The sequence below is a fragment of the Talpa europaea genome (genome assembly GCF_964194135.1).
Source record: "Talpa europaea genome assembly, chromosome: 3".
In the NCBI taxonomy this organism is placed as follows: Eukaryota; Metazoa; Chordata; class Mammalia; order Eulipotyphla; family Talpidae; genus Talpa; species Talpa europaea.
Genome location: NC_140069.1, coordinates 19,283,820 through 19,301,244, shown reverse-complemented (window position 1 = coordinate 19,301,244; position 17,425 = coordinate 19,283,820). Strand labels below are relative to the sequence as shown.

Here is a 17,425-nt window from a genome sequence, read left to right as displayed (position 1 = left end):
ATGAATAATGTGTCACTTTGCACATGTACACATACATGTGTGTGTGAAGTTGATCATGATGGTAAGTTTGCTGCTATAAAAAGAAATATGTGACATGGTGGAAAATGAGGTAGATTTCCTGGCCCTTTTCCCCACGAGAGCATTCCAAATATGAAAAAGTTCAAAAATAGCTATTACAGAGCTTCTGTACCAGAATGCACATTTGCAAAGGCTGAGAAAGTAAATACATCAGACCAGAGACTCCATATTAAGAGCCAAGAGCAGGATCCATGCAGCATTAGGAACTGCCTGGGACGATATGGAAAGTATAATGAGTACTGAGGTTTAAAAAATATCCAAATGGCTAATTGAAATCAATGTTCCACATAACTAACAGACAAAGTGATGGGAATGCTAAAAGCTGAGGAGCACAGTCCTTGAAAGAAACAGATGCTGTGAGCAGCAGGGAGATGCCAGCATAACTGGCACAAATGTGACTGTGAATAATGCTCTCCTGTGACCCTTAAAGCCTATCATACATGCTGGCAAAGTATAGCCAAGATACTGAGAAAACTTTAATCTCTGAAGTTTTAAGGGGCAAGAATAACAAGATCGACATGGCTCATAAAAAAAAAATGAGATTTTGAATTCCACAGAATGACATAAAATGTATTAATTCTTGAATTAAGAGAATGAGTTAATATATATAACATTTATTGTTAGATTACATTTATTGTTCACTCAATTAACAAATATTTCTTGAAGGTCAACTATATACTAGGCTACATATACTATAATTTACACGTAAATAATAATAAATTTTTATTTATTTTATATATATTTATATAGTGTGTGTGTGTATATATATATATGCACACACACACACTGAGTTCAGTAGGGTAAAACACATAACTGATATTCCTTTAAAATAACTTGCATTTTTAGGGCCTCCTTGGTAGCCTACAGGTTAAGTCTCAAGGCTATCACCACTGCAGCCCGAGTTTGATACCCAGCCAGGGAGCTATCCCACATATGGCACAACAGACTTTGCCTGTCTTGAATACTGCTCCCCTTAGCATTCTTTTTCAGTGAATCCACCTGGTCTGCTCCCCACTATGTTTCTGGTGAATCTGCTCATCCTCTACACCTCTGGTCTACACCCCAGATCATCTACACAAAAATAATATTAAAAAAAAAACTTGTATTTTTAGATGGGAAGAAATATAATATATCGATAAATCAGCAAAGAATAACTGGATGCAAAAGGCAACTGGAAAACAGCACAGGCATGTGTTTCATAATTCTTAACCCAATGAAGAAAATAAATAAAACCAAGAAAGAAAGAGATACAATGCTATTTTGTCAATATTTTTCATGTACAAATGGTCATACAGGACATTATCTAAATTAGCTATGTCAAGTTCCTCTTATATAAAAAATGGTAAGGTACCATGGTATTTTAAAAATACCATGAGATTTCATTATCAGTAATATATATTTTAGAATATTATTTTTGTCTTATCACTGAGGAAGATTCCTAGGGTTTGAAATTTCATGGATTTGACTCCGAGTCCAATAAATGTTTGTTGTTCTATTGATACCCTAACATCCTGATATTCACCGTGTCTTCAAAATATACTACAAAAAGCTTAAATCAATATATCTGGGCAAGCATACTTATTTAGAATTCGAAAATGTTTACTGCAACTCAGTTCATTGTTTCGTAAATGGGGAAAACACTGAAAATGAAGCTAGTTCAATTTGGTGTGCAAAACTTGAGATGAATTATTAAAGAGAAATCAATGAAGGATAGTATGAAAGATGTTAATCTTTATTAATCTTTCACCCCCTTAACCCCAGAAACAATAGTTCTAAATAGGAGAGATTAGTTAGAAGAATCTTGACTTGTCTTTTAGCTTTTATTTCTGATTTTTATTTCTCACTTGGAGTTGTGATGCACATTTAATTAAAATCTACATTAGGAAATTTTAGTAATTGAGGAATATAAGGATTTAAGCTCTAAATAATTTAGGTGAATTAAGTAATGAAAGTGACTAGTATAACCATGACTCAGAGTTTTCATGAAACATTTTATGAAATCATAAGGATATTAAATCAAAAGGATAGAAAAAGATTTAAATGAAAGGGTATCTCTATCTATAATTTTCACATATATAAAATTTTCCAAGACTGAAATATTAAGGGGATGACCTGTAAATATAATTTTAATTTTCCATGAATTTTGTATATCTGATCAAATGTTAGATGTATGTGTAGCTGTCCTTACTATTCTCAGGATTATATAATTAAAAGATAACATTCTGTCTCTTTGAGGGACAGGACAATTTGTTAGCCTTCCTTATGAGTTTCAGGATTTAAAATATTATATTAATTAAATTTAATGAAGCTCATGAGGAGAAAGGGGATTTTGAAAGTGTACAATGATTTAATAGATCTGGGAGAGATATATGGAGGCACTGGCAGGAAAATGACAAATTTAGATATTTATAGATACATGTAGAGCCATTCAATTAATGTGGTACTCACTGACAATAATTAAGGTGTTTTTTTTTTGGCATTTTTCACTTAGATATTTAAAGGTTTGGAGGAAGAATACTATTTCAAGGATATTGAAATAGTATTGAAAAACATCCAGTAGTTTTAGATAGGGGGTGCATAACCAAAACATAATTTATGTGTCGATAAATACCCTATATCTTATTAGACTTAAAAAATCAGTAAAATTCAGTTAACTCAAAAGAGAAACATTATTCTGTTAAACTGCAAGAGTCAATATAACAGTATTTCTAGACCCTGAAAGGAGTCAGCCAAGACAATGCGCTGTAATACACTGTGTATGAGCATAAGTCAGAGAGACATGTCAAATAGACCTTAGAATCCCTACTCCAATACCTGCTACTTGAAAAAAACTATGACTTTTGTAAGACCTAAATTCTAAAACAGAGGAAAGAAAGCCACTATGCTGTATGTTGTAATGATTAAATGAAATGCAGAAAATAAGATATTTGACAGAGTATCTGGTACAAAACCAATATAAAGTGGTAATTATGAAAAAGAATAAGATGATAGAATTTATTCTAAGGAAGTGATGGGAAAGAACAAAATTATTTTCTTCTTCTATAAGTCAGATTCCAGGTTTTTAATGATCTTGTTATATAGTTAAAATATTATATTGACTAAAAAACTTATTTTATATATTTATTTTTATGAATATTTCATCCACATTTAGAAGTAGCTTTCATTCATTCTAAATTGTAATGTTCATACTGATTTGTGATTGATGAATACCTACTTTCTCATGCATCTGTCTTTGTGGTAGACAGTTACATGAATTTTTATTGCGAAAATGTGGAGAGAGTTACATGAATTTTTATTGTTATAATGTATGACATAACTAACAGACAGACAGCAGATAATTATTCGGTAGGGGATTTACAGCCTGCAGAGTAATTATATCAGAACCCTAAAATATCAATGAAGATGATAATTTAATTGTGAAAGTGATAGTCTATATTTAATTTTATTTAAGTTGGCATCATAAGAAGCTAATTAATTGAAGAATTTTACATATTTGAAGTTTTGATCTATATACTGAATCCATATACAATACAGAAGCTAGAATATATTTCACAAATCTTGCATTCAATCATCTACTATGTCATTTCTTGAAAAATTATAAAGTACAGACAGAAATACTTAATTATACTTCATGCTTTCCACACATAGTTTAAGGGAGTGTATAATGAATTAGAAAAAGTATGAGATTTAGAATAAAAAGATTCAAATTCAAGTTTTGTCTCTTGTTTTTTCCTATTTCATTCAGGATTTCTATTTTTTTAGAATTTTTTTTAAAGATTTATTTATTTATGATACAAGAGTTGGAGCACAGGACAGAAGTGTGGTGGGTGAGAGGATTCACCAGAAACAGAGCAGGGAACAGAGCAGGCAGATTGACCGAAGAACACTGCTGAGGGGAGCAGCAGGCGAGACAGGAGAGGTCTGCTGCGCCATGTGGGTTGCTCCCTGGTCAGCTGGGGCATGGAACTCATGCTGTAGTGGCTACTGACAGCTTCATAGGTTGTGTCTTAACCCTTTGCGCCCCAGGGAGGTCCCTCAGCATTTCTTTCTTAATTTCCTCACCTACTGCTCTCCTTTCCTGGCCATAACCATATTGGTAAACAATAGGCTATGGGGTTATCTCTCCTCAGCCAATGATCTTATAAATTAAAATTAAATCATTTCTATTTTTCATAATGCTGAAAGGTGTGACTCTTTCCAAATTGAAAAACAGTTTTGAGTTTAGTTATAGTCCTTGAGGCTAATTTAAAAATCATTTTAATGAATTTAATTTAGTAGACATTTATTCCTATCTCCTTAGCATTGTCCTGGAAGAACGATCCTTTCTCTTATTACAGACCAAAATAAATAAACAAATTTTATAAACTTTTTAAAAAATTACCCTTTTGTGATCTAGATTGTATCCTATAGAATCTCCCGAATTTGAGTCCTATAGTTACTTTCTTTGCTCTCCTGCATCAATTTCTTTTATTCTATATAGTCATTTATACTACTACAGAATATACCTTTCTAATTTTCTAAGGTTAAAAACAAAAAGCAAAGTAAAACCATACCCTGACCCTATATTCCACTTCTCTCTCTTCTTTCTGGGATGAATTTCTTGTAAACATTGACTACCAATAGGTAAAAATGTAGTTTTACCTTCTTGTTTACATTTATACTTCAAATGTTTAGCTTCCTAGCCAAATTTTACCAACAAAAATTATCTCTGCTTTACAAAATTCTATTCTATACCCTCTACTTATTTATCTGACTAACACTTCCTGTGCACCCACAATGTGCCAAGAACTCTTCTAGCCACTCATCATTGACAGTATAGAAAATGGTGAAATATTTCTTTTTTTTTTAAGATTTATTTATTTATACAAGAACCGGGGTATAGGCCAGATGTGCGGGAGGGTGAGAGGATTCACCAGAGACAGAGCGGGCAACAGAACAGGCAGACTGACAAAATACACTGCTGAGGGGAGCAGCAACAAGACAGGAGAGGTCTGCCGCGCCATGTGGGATTCTCCCTGGCCAGGCAGGAATCAAACCGGCGCTGCAGGGACTGCAGACAGATTCACAGTGCAGCGCTCAACTGCCTGCACCACCAGGGAGGTCCAAAATATTCCTTTTTTAGGAAACATTCAGAAGATGAATAGGATTATTAAGAAAAGAAATGTTGGGAGGGAGTGGTGGGTTTTTGAATGCAAGAAAGAGACACAATTGTGAAAAGCATGGTCCAAAGACCCCAATGAGACTAATATTTAAGTGAAGAGATAAAGTATATCAGCAACGGAACCACAGAAATATCTAAGGGAAGAACTCCTGGAAAGAGTGAACAACAAATGCAAAGGCTCTAGAACAAGAGCACTTATGACACTATGAGAACCAGCAAGGATGCTTCTGTGGTAAGAAGAATAGGGAAGTAGTGAGGTCAGAAGGATAAATACATACATACATGCATACATACATAATAGTTAATTAGGTCAGTTTTCAATCAGACTAATATAACATCATTACAGGCTACTGAGTAGTGATTTGAATTAGATTTAAAAATGTAATATTTTGACAACATTATTTTTTAAGAGAAAATGGGAGGCTAAGAATGGAAGCTGAAAGAACTTTTAGAAAGAAGTTATAATTAGCTAGACTTGAAACTGGAGGTGGAGGGAGAGGAAAAAGAAGATGAGCTGGAAATGAAAGAAGTAATTCCCCTTTGGATATTTTGTAGGTAGAGCTGACCAGGACTTGCTGATATGACATGTTACAGAAGATGAGGATGATTTGAAGAAACTGTCCAGAGTAAATGAAATAAATATTCCAACTGCCAATTTGAGAAGCATGGACAGAAGCAGACTTTGTGAGTACTTGGGTATCTAAATGTTAAGTTTAGGAATTATATTAGAAGTACATATTTGGAATCTAAGTCACATAGGTTCTTATATCTGACAAGCTGGATGTCAGGGCAGGAGATCTGAGCTGGAGATATAATTGTGTGAATCATCAACATTGAATACTACAGTCACAGGTCTGCATGAAATGCCCAAAGAAATTTGAGCACAAGCTTGAAAGCAGATCAGAAATCTGATCTAGTAAATCTCATCTGAGCTCTAAAGAAGACAGAGGAAGACTCACCAATGAGACAAATCGGGGATTAGCATCCTAGAGGCCAGACTGTTTTTCCAAAAGAAGGAAATCAACAAGGTCAAATTCTGTTAACAGCTCAAATAAAACAAAAATTGAGAAATGGTGATCTCTGTTCATTGTAAGGGTAGACACTAATTGGAAGCAGTCTAAGAATGGAAAGAATAGAATGAAGTATAATATTAAAAAAATTCTCTGGGCCTCCCTGGTGGCGCAGCGGTTGAGCGCTGGGTTGTGAAGCTGCCCGCGACCTCTGCGGCGCCGGTTCGATCCCCGGCTGCTCCCTGGCCACCTGAGGAGGGTCCCACATGGTGCGCAGACCTCTCCTGCCGCCCGCTGCTCCCCTCAGCAGTGTACTTCGGTCCTTCTGCCTGCTCTGCTCCCCGCTCTGGCTCTGGTGAATTCTCTCACCCTCCCGCGCTTCTGACTGTACCCAGTGCTTGTATAAACAAACAAACAAATAAATAAATAAAAAACATGCCTCTATTAAAAAAAAAAAAAAACATAAAAAAAAAAAAAATTCTCACAAGAGTTTTAAATAGAGGAATGTAGAAAAATATACAGATTTAGTCATACATTGACTACTGCCTTCTTAAAATATTCTAATGGGTTTCTCTAGAACCACTGATCATACTTAGTAATCTCTGACTTGACATTTTTGTGCTTTGTGGGGTGGGACTCATCAAATCAAATAGATTTAAATAATGTTCTTATTAACTAAATCTCAAATAAAAACTTAAATTTAGAACTCTTTATAAGTCCCAAGAAAGCATATATACACATTTTCCTTCTTATCATACTAATATGAACATCTCCATGATTACACACAAATGCTATAGAACTCATTCGTAATAGACCTCAAAGTGTGCCTTTCTTTTCATATAGCACAAAATAGACATCATAACAATTTTGTTACTCTTTTTATTAAAATAATTCAAATCCATGTTTTTACCATACTATCCAAAGGTTCTATTTCTTCTTAGAGTCTTCTGTACCTTACCAATGTATTCAAACCAGCAATCCAAGAAATAGTCATTTATTTTTTATTTTCTCATATCAACATCCAAGCAGTAAATTCTGTCAATTTCGATTGAAATTTTAACCAATCCTGCCTTCTCCTTATTGTTACATTTCTTTCTCCAGGTCAGTGCAACCACAATCCCTTTCTCACTTTTATTCTTGCTACTCTTATAACGCATTTCCCAAAAGACATGGGAAAAGACCTCAAGGTTTTTTTTAAATTTTTTTAAAGATTTATTTATTTATTTATACAAGCACTGGGTACAGTCAGAAGTGCTGGAGGGTGACAGAATTCACCAGAGCCAGAGCAGGGAACAGAGAAGGCAGAAGGACCAAAGTACACTGCCGAGGGGAGCAGCAGGTGGTAGGAGAGGTCTTCGTGCCATGTGGGACCCTAGCCGGGTGGCCGGGGGTTGAAATGGTGCTGCAGAGGCTACAGGCAGCTTCACAACCCAACGCTCAACCGCTGCGCCACTGGGGAGGCCCAAAAAACCTCAAGATTTAAGTCATCACTCCTCTTTCCTACTTAAAATTCTTCTTTGCATCTCTTATATTTGCCTGAGGACATCACTTTAGTTATTCTCACTTAATTGTGCTATGTTTCAGTCACATGGTTGATTTTAGGTAATTCAAAGAAGTAAAGCATTTTCTTCTAGAGGTACTTTGTTTATTCTAACTTACCTTTACTTCTTATGACTACCTACTCCTTTCCTCACACTATACTTCTCAACTTTTATATCACTTCATCAGGTCGGTAAGTTCTCTGAGTAATTAACTAGGTCCTGCTCCAGTTCTGTCCATATTCTCCTTTATAGCAGACTTACAATTCTTTTTTTGTTTGTTTAATATGTATGCATATTTAAATCTAATTTTATTTGATTGTTTCTCTGACTCTATTACAATAGCCTTGATTTCAAGGACTTTGTGCTTCTCCTTTGCCATCCTATTCACTGGTAGTGCATACACAACATCCTCAATAAATGTTTGTTGCATGAATGAATAATTGGGTAATAGCTGTTATGGTTGGGTCACAGTAAGAGTTGATAGTCAGTTAAATTTGCTTCTTAAAAAAGTTGATTAATAAAAGGACTTACAAATAATTGTGAGACAAAAATACTTTGTGTCCTAGAGAGTATAATCTATCTGTTTTGGTAGACATTTACAAAGATAAGGGCTGACTTTTTTTTTTTTTTTTGGCTCTTAGTAGGTGGGCAACGTGTTTATTTAATTGTGCTCAATTTCATTTAATTCATCTTTTTCAGATAAATTGCATCTCTATTTTAGAGTTCAGAGATTGAATTTATGGTGATCCCTGAACAATTAAAGGGTGGAAACAAGATTTGAATCTAGCCTTCCTTTCTCCAGAATATGCATTCATAAAACCAAACATAAACAGTCTCCACTCACAAGTTACATTTATATTTTGTACTCAGACATGCACTATCACATTATCTTTGTTTACTTGTATTAAACTGTCTTTATGAAAATACAAGAAACAAGTGAATACTCTCAGAAAAGGGAAAAAATAGAATCAGAACTATGGGCCCTCTTTAATTAGGAAGACATTTTTAATTTAAAACAATTTTGAAATAATCACTTGGACCTCAGTGTATGTGTTTGCTCAAATATCATTGAATTTGCCTCTGCTGTTTTGATAAGAAAGCTGGAGGTCAGAATTAAGTAAATAAAGAATGACTTAATCAGCTCATTAATCAGTCTTGGCTAACTGAAAAATACTGAACTCACTAGGTTATACCTTTTACCATATGCTACACATCTTCCTTTTTGTATTTCCTGGCATTTATTATAAAGACATGAACTGTCAAAATGCTTTTTCAAGGAACATATATTATTCATCTGACACATGCCAAAACTGACCTCAATGTTTATACAGAATTCCAGTTTGTGAAAAATGTTTAAACAGCTACATGAGGTTATAATTCATGATAAATGTGAGATATACTTAGAAATTCAAAACCTGCACTTATATTTAATAACTTAATATAAAAATTAATTTATCTGAATTACTATTTTTCCTCGTTTGTTTTTCTTAATACATTTTTTCTTCAAAATATTGATCCTTTCATTTTATTTCCTGCAAAAATCAGAGTAATCTATGCCATTTTAGTAAATACTTTCCTTGTTAGTGATTTTTCTACAGTATTTTTAATAAGTATGTATTTGCCAATTACCTAGTTGAAACATGGACATTATGCATTCTACCTAGAAATGAAAACAAACTATTAGAATCATTACAATATTGTAGAGTAACAGTTAATAGATTAATAAAAAAGAAAACAGAATACAGAACAGAAGTTCTGAAAAAAAGAAAGAAATTCAGGAATCTGGAGTATTTAGTGAAATAATTTTAGGAAAGAAAATGAAAAAAGCATAATATTTGGATAAATGGAAAGTCCAGGATTTTACTTTAGACATTATGATTCCAGAAACACCATTTACTACTATACTATAGAAATAAGTGTCACTAATTATTCAGATTACATTACTATTTCAACAATATATAAATCAAATCCACATATGTGCACATGTGTATGCATCTTTATATATATATATATATATGTATGTATCTGAAATTGTTTATCACTTTTGTGAAGTCACTGGACTTGACAGACATACATTTATTTTCCATATATTTATGCTATCTCCACCTCATCTTCTAAAAGCCTATAAAAACTAATGGCAGAAATGCATTGTAACAATATATTTTGAAAGGGTTTCAGTTTTTGGTTTTGATGGCATCATTTTGATTAAAGAGGTTCTCAGGTATAGATTATTTTGTAAAGCTTTCTATTAAGTTTAAAAAGTGGAATTTGAACCACATATGTTATTCTCTAAGTACCAACAAAATTCTAAGGAATAAAATCCACTTATAGTATAAGAAAAAAAATTAGCCCCATTAATATTCAAACAGATTTTGTCCTATAGCCCTACTTATCACTTAATTAAATGGGAATGCATTATGTGAAACCATTAAAGAAGTCATGTAGCAAAAGAAGCAAAGAAATGTGGCATGAAAATCATTATAAATTATACAGAAAGAATTCTCACAGGAAGATAAAAGTATTGCCCGGTCATCTACATTAAAGGTATACTAGACAGCATTCAGCATTCAGAGAGAAAACATGAGTGAAAATAGAAGAGTTATCAAACAATGTAGAAGGCTGCTTATCATATAGGGTATTTTGTTTGCAAATATAATTGCTATAAAGAAGGACTTTGACCTCATTTCCTTTACCGCTAGTCAGTTGCAGTGGGAAGAACTTTTCATTTCAGAGCATTTAGCACTAGATATAATGTGTATCTTTTTTCAAGGTAATTAAACAGCTGTGAGTTCAAAAGCATACCTCAATGGGAAAAGTTAAAAATTAAAATCCGTGCACCAAGAAATAATTTTGGTTCATTTTGGATATCTAAGGTCATTTTTTTTAATTTACTGGTTGAAGTATTTATTCACATTTAGCAATGTTTAACAAATTACGTTTTTTTTAAAAGGTTTATTTATTTATTTATATAAGCACTAGGTACAGTCAGAAGGGCAGAGGGTGAGAAATTCTACCAGAGCCAGAGTGGGGAGCAGAACAGGCAGACTGACGAAATACACTGCTGAGGGGAGCAGCGGGCAGCAGGAGAGGTGTGCACCATGTGGGACCCTCGCCCGGAGGCTGGGGATCGAACCGGCGCTGCAGAGGCTGCAGGCACTTTTGCAGCCCAGTGCTCAACCGCTGTGCCACCAGGGAGGCCCAATAAATTATGTTTTAAAGATTAAATATTTCAATAAAAAAACTGTCATACACATATTTCTTTATATTTTAAAGAAATGTAGGAGCATCTGTCTTGTGCTCTGGGAATCTTCAAGCACAACAAGGACATAAAACAGAGACAGAAGAAAGGGGACTGATAAAAAATTTTCCTTTGAGAGTCCTTGTAGATTAGTGAGTGCCCTTTCCAATGCCTAGTGCCTTTCTGATGAAGTAATGGAGGAATGATACTTTCTTGTGCTAATCTACAGAGATGGGGGTCATTTAGTTATGAAACAGGATCATTTAGTTACAAAAATTTGTTTCATGCCACTGATGCACACACGCACGGACACACACACACACACACAATGGGTGTCTGTCTATATCTAAAAAAGCTGAAGTTGAACTCACACAGAACTAAGCAGAACTGATACCTGCTGAGGAAATGTAAAGGTTAAAAGAGAACCTTTCCATTTGTGTGTTTCAAAGCAAGGATGCCATTGTTTACTGTTTCACCTAGGAGGATCATGGATTATGGAACTTAGAAGCACTCCCTCCACCTCTCAGAATAGGAAAGTGCAGAAGAGGCCCAGTTGGAATCGCTGAGGTCCCAGGATTGCCATGACAGAGCAAGTTTAAATAACAGGACCAGAGAACAAGTTCCCTGCTTGTGACCTATGTACAGGTCAGTCCCTTTACCTCTTCTCTACTCTCCCTCTTTTGGATCTAAAATAATGGCAAGTGATGAGTTTGGAAGAAAATGTGGAGAGCTTAGGATAGTCAATCTCAACCTTCTTTCTTTACATTAGCACCTGGCTAGCAAAACCTGGAATGGGAAAGAGTGAAAAAGAATTTCTATTCAATCACATTAAATATTCTGATTAATATCTGGGATTTAGCATGCCAATTTTAGAATTAAAACTGTGATTCTCTTTTTATCAACTAATATTGCCAAAAAAACCTTAAATTTTATATTGGCTTTATCATAAAATATTTATATCAGAGAAGAAAATGCTATCAGGGAATTTTTAATTTTTTTTTAGACACTGCAGTTGTTATTTAGGCTATTTTGACTATTAAATATCTTCTTTTAATGATTTCTGCTGGTTGTACAGACTTTACATCCCTTAAACCAGACATACTCTTAAAACAAGAAGTTTCTATTTTTTTAATTCCACAATAAAAAAATCAAGTAAAAGTAATTATAGTAATTACTTAGCACATAAGGACATTTGACCAAAGAAAGGTGATAATAATAATAAAATCAAAGGGAATAAAGCAAAGTACACAATTAGAAATTATTATCAAACACTATATTAGAATGAAATTCAACTTCCCAGTCTCTCAAAATTCAGCAAACAAAAATAACTAGCTTATTTCATAAGCTTGAAACAATTATACAGTTGGTCTATGTATGAAAGGTGAATTATTTTATGATAATGATTCAAATATAGTTTATAAATGGTGCTGACAGAAGCTTATCCATTGTCTATATGGGAAAAGCAGACTTTTTATCCATGTTCAACATTCCCATGATGATAAATACACTTTAATTGTCCAAACCAAACCTTTCAGTTTTTCTCTTATCATGTCAAATTCCCACCACCAAACTTGAAATCATAAATATGACTTAATTTGAGAGCTTTTATATTAAATGAGAGGTTTCATGATTAAAATGGTGGACTTAAATCCCTGTCTTTTATTAACAACTGATGTGCAAGGGAACAACCAGAAATACCAATGTGTACACAAAATTAGAAAACATATATAATTAAACAGAGTGCTTTGATATTGTGCTCTGTTTTTAAAGTTGGATTATATTTATGGCTTAATTTTTGTGTTTGCTTAACATAGGAAACTGCCTCACAGTTTTACTTGCAAAGATACTACTTAAAAAATGAGTTCCAAGGACAAATCTAACGTAAAATAAATTCTAGAAATCTGACTGCAAAATTAAGGCTACCAGGGGGCTAGGTGCGGCTGGGGAAAAGTAGAAAAGGGGCTTCAGTGGATTAACATGGAGGACTGTGGATGTTTTTATAGTGGGTTTAGTGTGATAGCATACTTCTGAAGAGGTTTGAATCTATACTACTAAATCAGAGAGTGTTGCAAACCAACATTACATCAACAAAACAATAGTTCAATATAAAATAAAATAAAATAAAAATACTTTTAAGGAAATGTGCTTTGTCCCTTAAGAAGTTAGGCCATCCCAATTGCTGATAATTAGAAATAGAAAACCTAAACTTTTTTTTTTCCTTTTTAATTGTGACTCCTGGATTCAAGTTTTGTTTGATTACAATTTACAAATTATTTGTACCTCACTGTTGGAAAGGGTGTTGCTCACTCATTCCATAAAGCTGATTGTCTCTGTCCACTGAGTTTATTTACCACATGTCTGACTTTTACTATAAGGAAACTTACAAAGCAATGTGTGTGGTTTTGTGATTTTACTTCTTTTTTTTTTTAACTGATAAAGAAATTAAGACTCAGACAAGTCAGATCCAATTAGTAACTTCACAACTTAGTCCTTATCTTCTGACATCAAAACCTATTCTTTCTCTAATATGCCACTCTGCATCCCAATATTCTTGTTTATCTTTGTTAAGTAACAGTGCATGCACTTTTATGTAAAAAAATCAAATATATAAGTACAATAATTACTCTGAATTCATTTTTTTGTGTTTAAATTATGTATACCAAAAATGACAAAGGTATCTGTATGAGATTTAAATCAATGCACTGCCAATACAGTTTTAAAGTTGTGTTCATTAAACATTTTCTCACTAAAAAGATGCACAGCTCATCCATAAATAAAAACCTCTTTGAGAAGTAACGTGAAATAATTATCTTCATAAATTGAAATGTACTTTTTTACTACTGATATATCTTTATTAAATTGAAAATAAGTGTTTATAAAAACCCTGCATATAAAGACTCACATAAACAAAACTACGGAAGAAAGGGGAAAAACAAAATGTGGTAAAATCTTATCAGAATTGAAAAGATAGTCTATAATATAGAAATTCTTATATACTTAGATATTTGGTATTTATTCAATGCTTAATTTCTAAACTTACCAGCCAAAGACAAGTGTGAATATCTACAGCTATTGCATTTTTACACATCAAAAATGTGTAAAATATAGAATAATTTAAAATTTAAAATGTAATGATATTTCATACTGGAATAATGGAGCTTTAAAAATAAAAAATATATTTTTAACGAAACATCATCTATAGTAAAATTTCTGATATGGACAATTGTGTGTGATCTGAAAATTTCCTTTAACTTTTCAATTAAGAAAATATGATGAAATATTTATGAAAATGGGAAATTAATAGATTTTATATTTTAATGAAGATCAAGTGATGATAAATGGATAAAAATGATTTCAACAAATAAATAAGAGGACTTCCAAATAGAGCAGTTAAAGAAAGATTATTCTAGTTATGTCTAATGTAACACAGTTCATGTTTTATTAGAGAAAGTTGAATGAAACATGAATATAGGAACAATTTTAAAAACACAAAGATTAACATAGTAAAATGATACTGATATAATTTTCTTTGGGGGAGAGTGAATATTTAAGAGTAAATTGCTTAAAGTGTAGAAGAGTTAATAATACAGTTTTAAAAGAAAAGATTTCCAGTATAAATAAACTTGAGGGGAGAAGAGATGTGTTTTATTCATTTTAAATAAATTTTTATTCATTTTAAATAAACATAGCCATACTCAGTGTGTGAGATCTGGGGATATAAAGCATTTTTCACATCAAAGATATTTTACTTCAATCAAGGCTTTTCTTAGTACTTTTGGTTTGAACAGAAATATATGTGTGTGTTATTCTCAAAATCTATTTAAAAATAATTATCTAAACCAAAAGAGAAGTTTGCCTATAACATAATTTAAAGAAGGCCCTATTGGAGAAAGCATGTTAATGGGTCTATATGCCTAGTCAATCAATTATAGGACAAAGTACAAAAAAGGGTAGATAATGGTATTCAGAAACTCTTGGCAATTTGCAGCTAATTTTCATGGTATTTTATAAGGAACAAAAAAAGGGTAAACAGAAATATTATGAGGAAAATAATCAGTCTTTTGAAATCTGGAGTTCCATTATAACATTAAATCAATAAAAAATAACAAATAAATTGATAATAATTTTGAGAACTCAATAAGTATTTGAGGGATTAAGAAACTCTATTACAGGTAGACTTTAGTTTCTGACAGGTAGACTTTAGTTGTGACTTTTGTGTAGTATAGTCCACAAAATTTTCAGATTTGAATTAGTTTTCATTTAGATACTACTAAAATAAATGGTAGTATAGAACTATCTAAAAAGCATGAAAACCACCTCAAGTTAGAGTTTGCATTTCAGCATGTCAGAATAATGAATATTACAGCTATTTATAGGTTAGTTTGTTAGTTTTTCTAAGTCTAAATTTATTTGATTACATTTTTAGAAGATAATTCTCTCAGTTATATTAGGTAAACTATTATTTGGCACCAAAGTAATTAGAAAAATTAGCAGGAGTATAATAAAAGGATCAATGCAAAGAAATACTTTTATATAATACATTTTCCTTTTTCTTATCATAAAATTTTAGTTTCCATCTTCTTAGGCCACTTTATTTTCTCTGTATTTGTAGGTAAGGGTCATACTAAAAATTATTCTTTTTTAGCTCCTTTTCCTGATAAAAATAGAAATATTCACTACCCATAAAACATTTCCTATTTTATTGCAATTAACTCATTCATAAACTATTTATCAGTGCTGAAACCAGATAACCAATGCTAGAAAATCAAACTGAGTTTTGGAAGTACTATAAAAATCAATTTAAGATCAGTGAGTAGAATATCAAAAACAACAATTAAATACACAAATCTACTGGCAGCTTTGTACCAGTCTTTTAAAACATTTTTTTTAGTGAAGTAATATTGCACGGTAACATGTATGTTTCAGGTGTTCACCAGTGAGAATCAACATATGTTTCGATGACATTATGATCACCACTGAAGGTCCAGATCTATCATCTCAAAATGCAAAATAACCTTATCTAAAGATACCTCTTTCATGAAACCAAGCTGCATAAGCAAGTGAAATAATGTTTTGCTTTTGAGGCAGGAGATCTATTTTATTCTTCCAAACTTAAGTATAAAAAGTGCTAGAATAGAATCTATCTGATTAAAAGATTATATGAATCTAGTATAAAAGATCACCAACATGAGTCAAAGATGATATAGTCTTCTGAATTTCTGCTATGCTATCTGCCTGCCTTAACTCACTCCAGAGAGGAATCAGAGCTATAAAATCAGAAGTTGGAAAATTCCACAAGGGAACGCTTTACAACATAGATAAAGAGGGTCCACAGCAATTATTTCTTTTCAATAGAAAAAAAAAAAACTCCTATGAATTCTGAAGTGCAAAATATCTTAGAAATTGGAATTAAAAGCTCAAAGAAATATTATACAAATTTAAAAATGACAATGGCTACAACTGTTAAGATTAAAGTTAGGATGTCCTGAAAAGTTATATTTAATAAACTATATAAAAATAAATGTTTCATTAAATTTTAAATTTAAAAATATATATTATGATGCTTAACATATTCTATTTTATTTTCTATATTCAGAAGTATTAATAAAACATACATCTTTAATAATATATTTGCATTTGCTTACATTAAAAATTACATTTGAAATAGAAATTATACTTTTCTATGTGGAACTTTGTCTAAAATATTTGAAGTTGCTTCTTTTTAGTAATGTCCAATATACTATTATGTGTCAAAATATGAAGCACATTAATCTGTTACTACTATTGTAAGAAATTTTATTGAGAGGCCAGCTATAAAGAGGTTACTAGTCTTCAAATATAAATTAATTTCTTAAATTTGTTTTTCAAAAAGCAATATGAGGTACAATACCATTTTAGGTATTAACTTCAATGATCTAATGTCACCATATTAAATTTGCAAAGTGGTTAAGACTGAACACTACTAAAAAGGAAAAGCATAAAATAAAAACAGATAAATGGAAAAATGTAATTGTGGCAATGCTCACTATTCCCTGAACAGTAGCTGATATACTGAGAATGAAATGAACTATTCAAATAAGCAGTCTAAGGATAACATACACTAAATGCAAATAATATTACTGAATATTGTAGAAGCTACATTTTCATTAATATACCATAAAAATCTTGTTTGAAACAAAGTTTTTTTCAAGTTAGTGCATCAAATATTATGTCCCACTTATTCAAAATTATGCCTGTTCAGAAAAATGGTAGCTAATAGTGCTAACAAGGTTAATTAAAATTAGCAACAGCAATATACTGTATGTGAAAAAAATGGATTTCAATTGATGAAGAACCTATTTACAACTGCGAGTTTTCTGTGGTGTTTTGTGATACAGCTTTAGGTAGCATGTCCAAT

At 32.2% G+C, this 17,425-nt stretch overlaps 1 protein-coding gene across 1 annotated transcript in view; it reads right to left on the bottom strand.

The window, feature by feature from the left end:
- Positions 1-17,425, bottom strand: part of CSMD3 (CUB and Sushi multiple domains 3) — a gene marked incomplete at both ends in the record, with an annotated part of 827,299 nt that overhangs the window by 507,867 nt on the left and 302,007 nt on the right. The gene's annotated exons all lie outside the window — the stretch shown is intronic.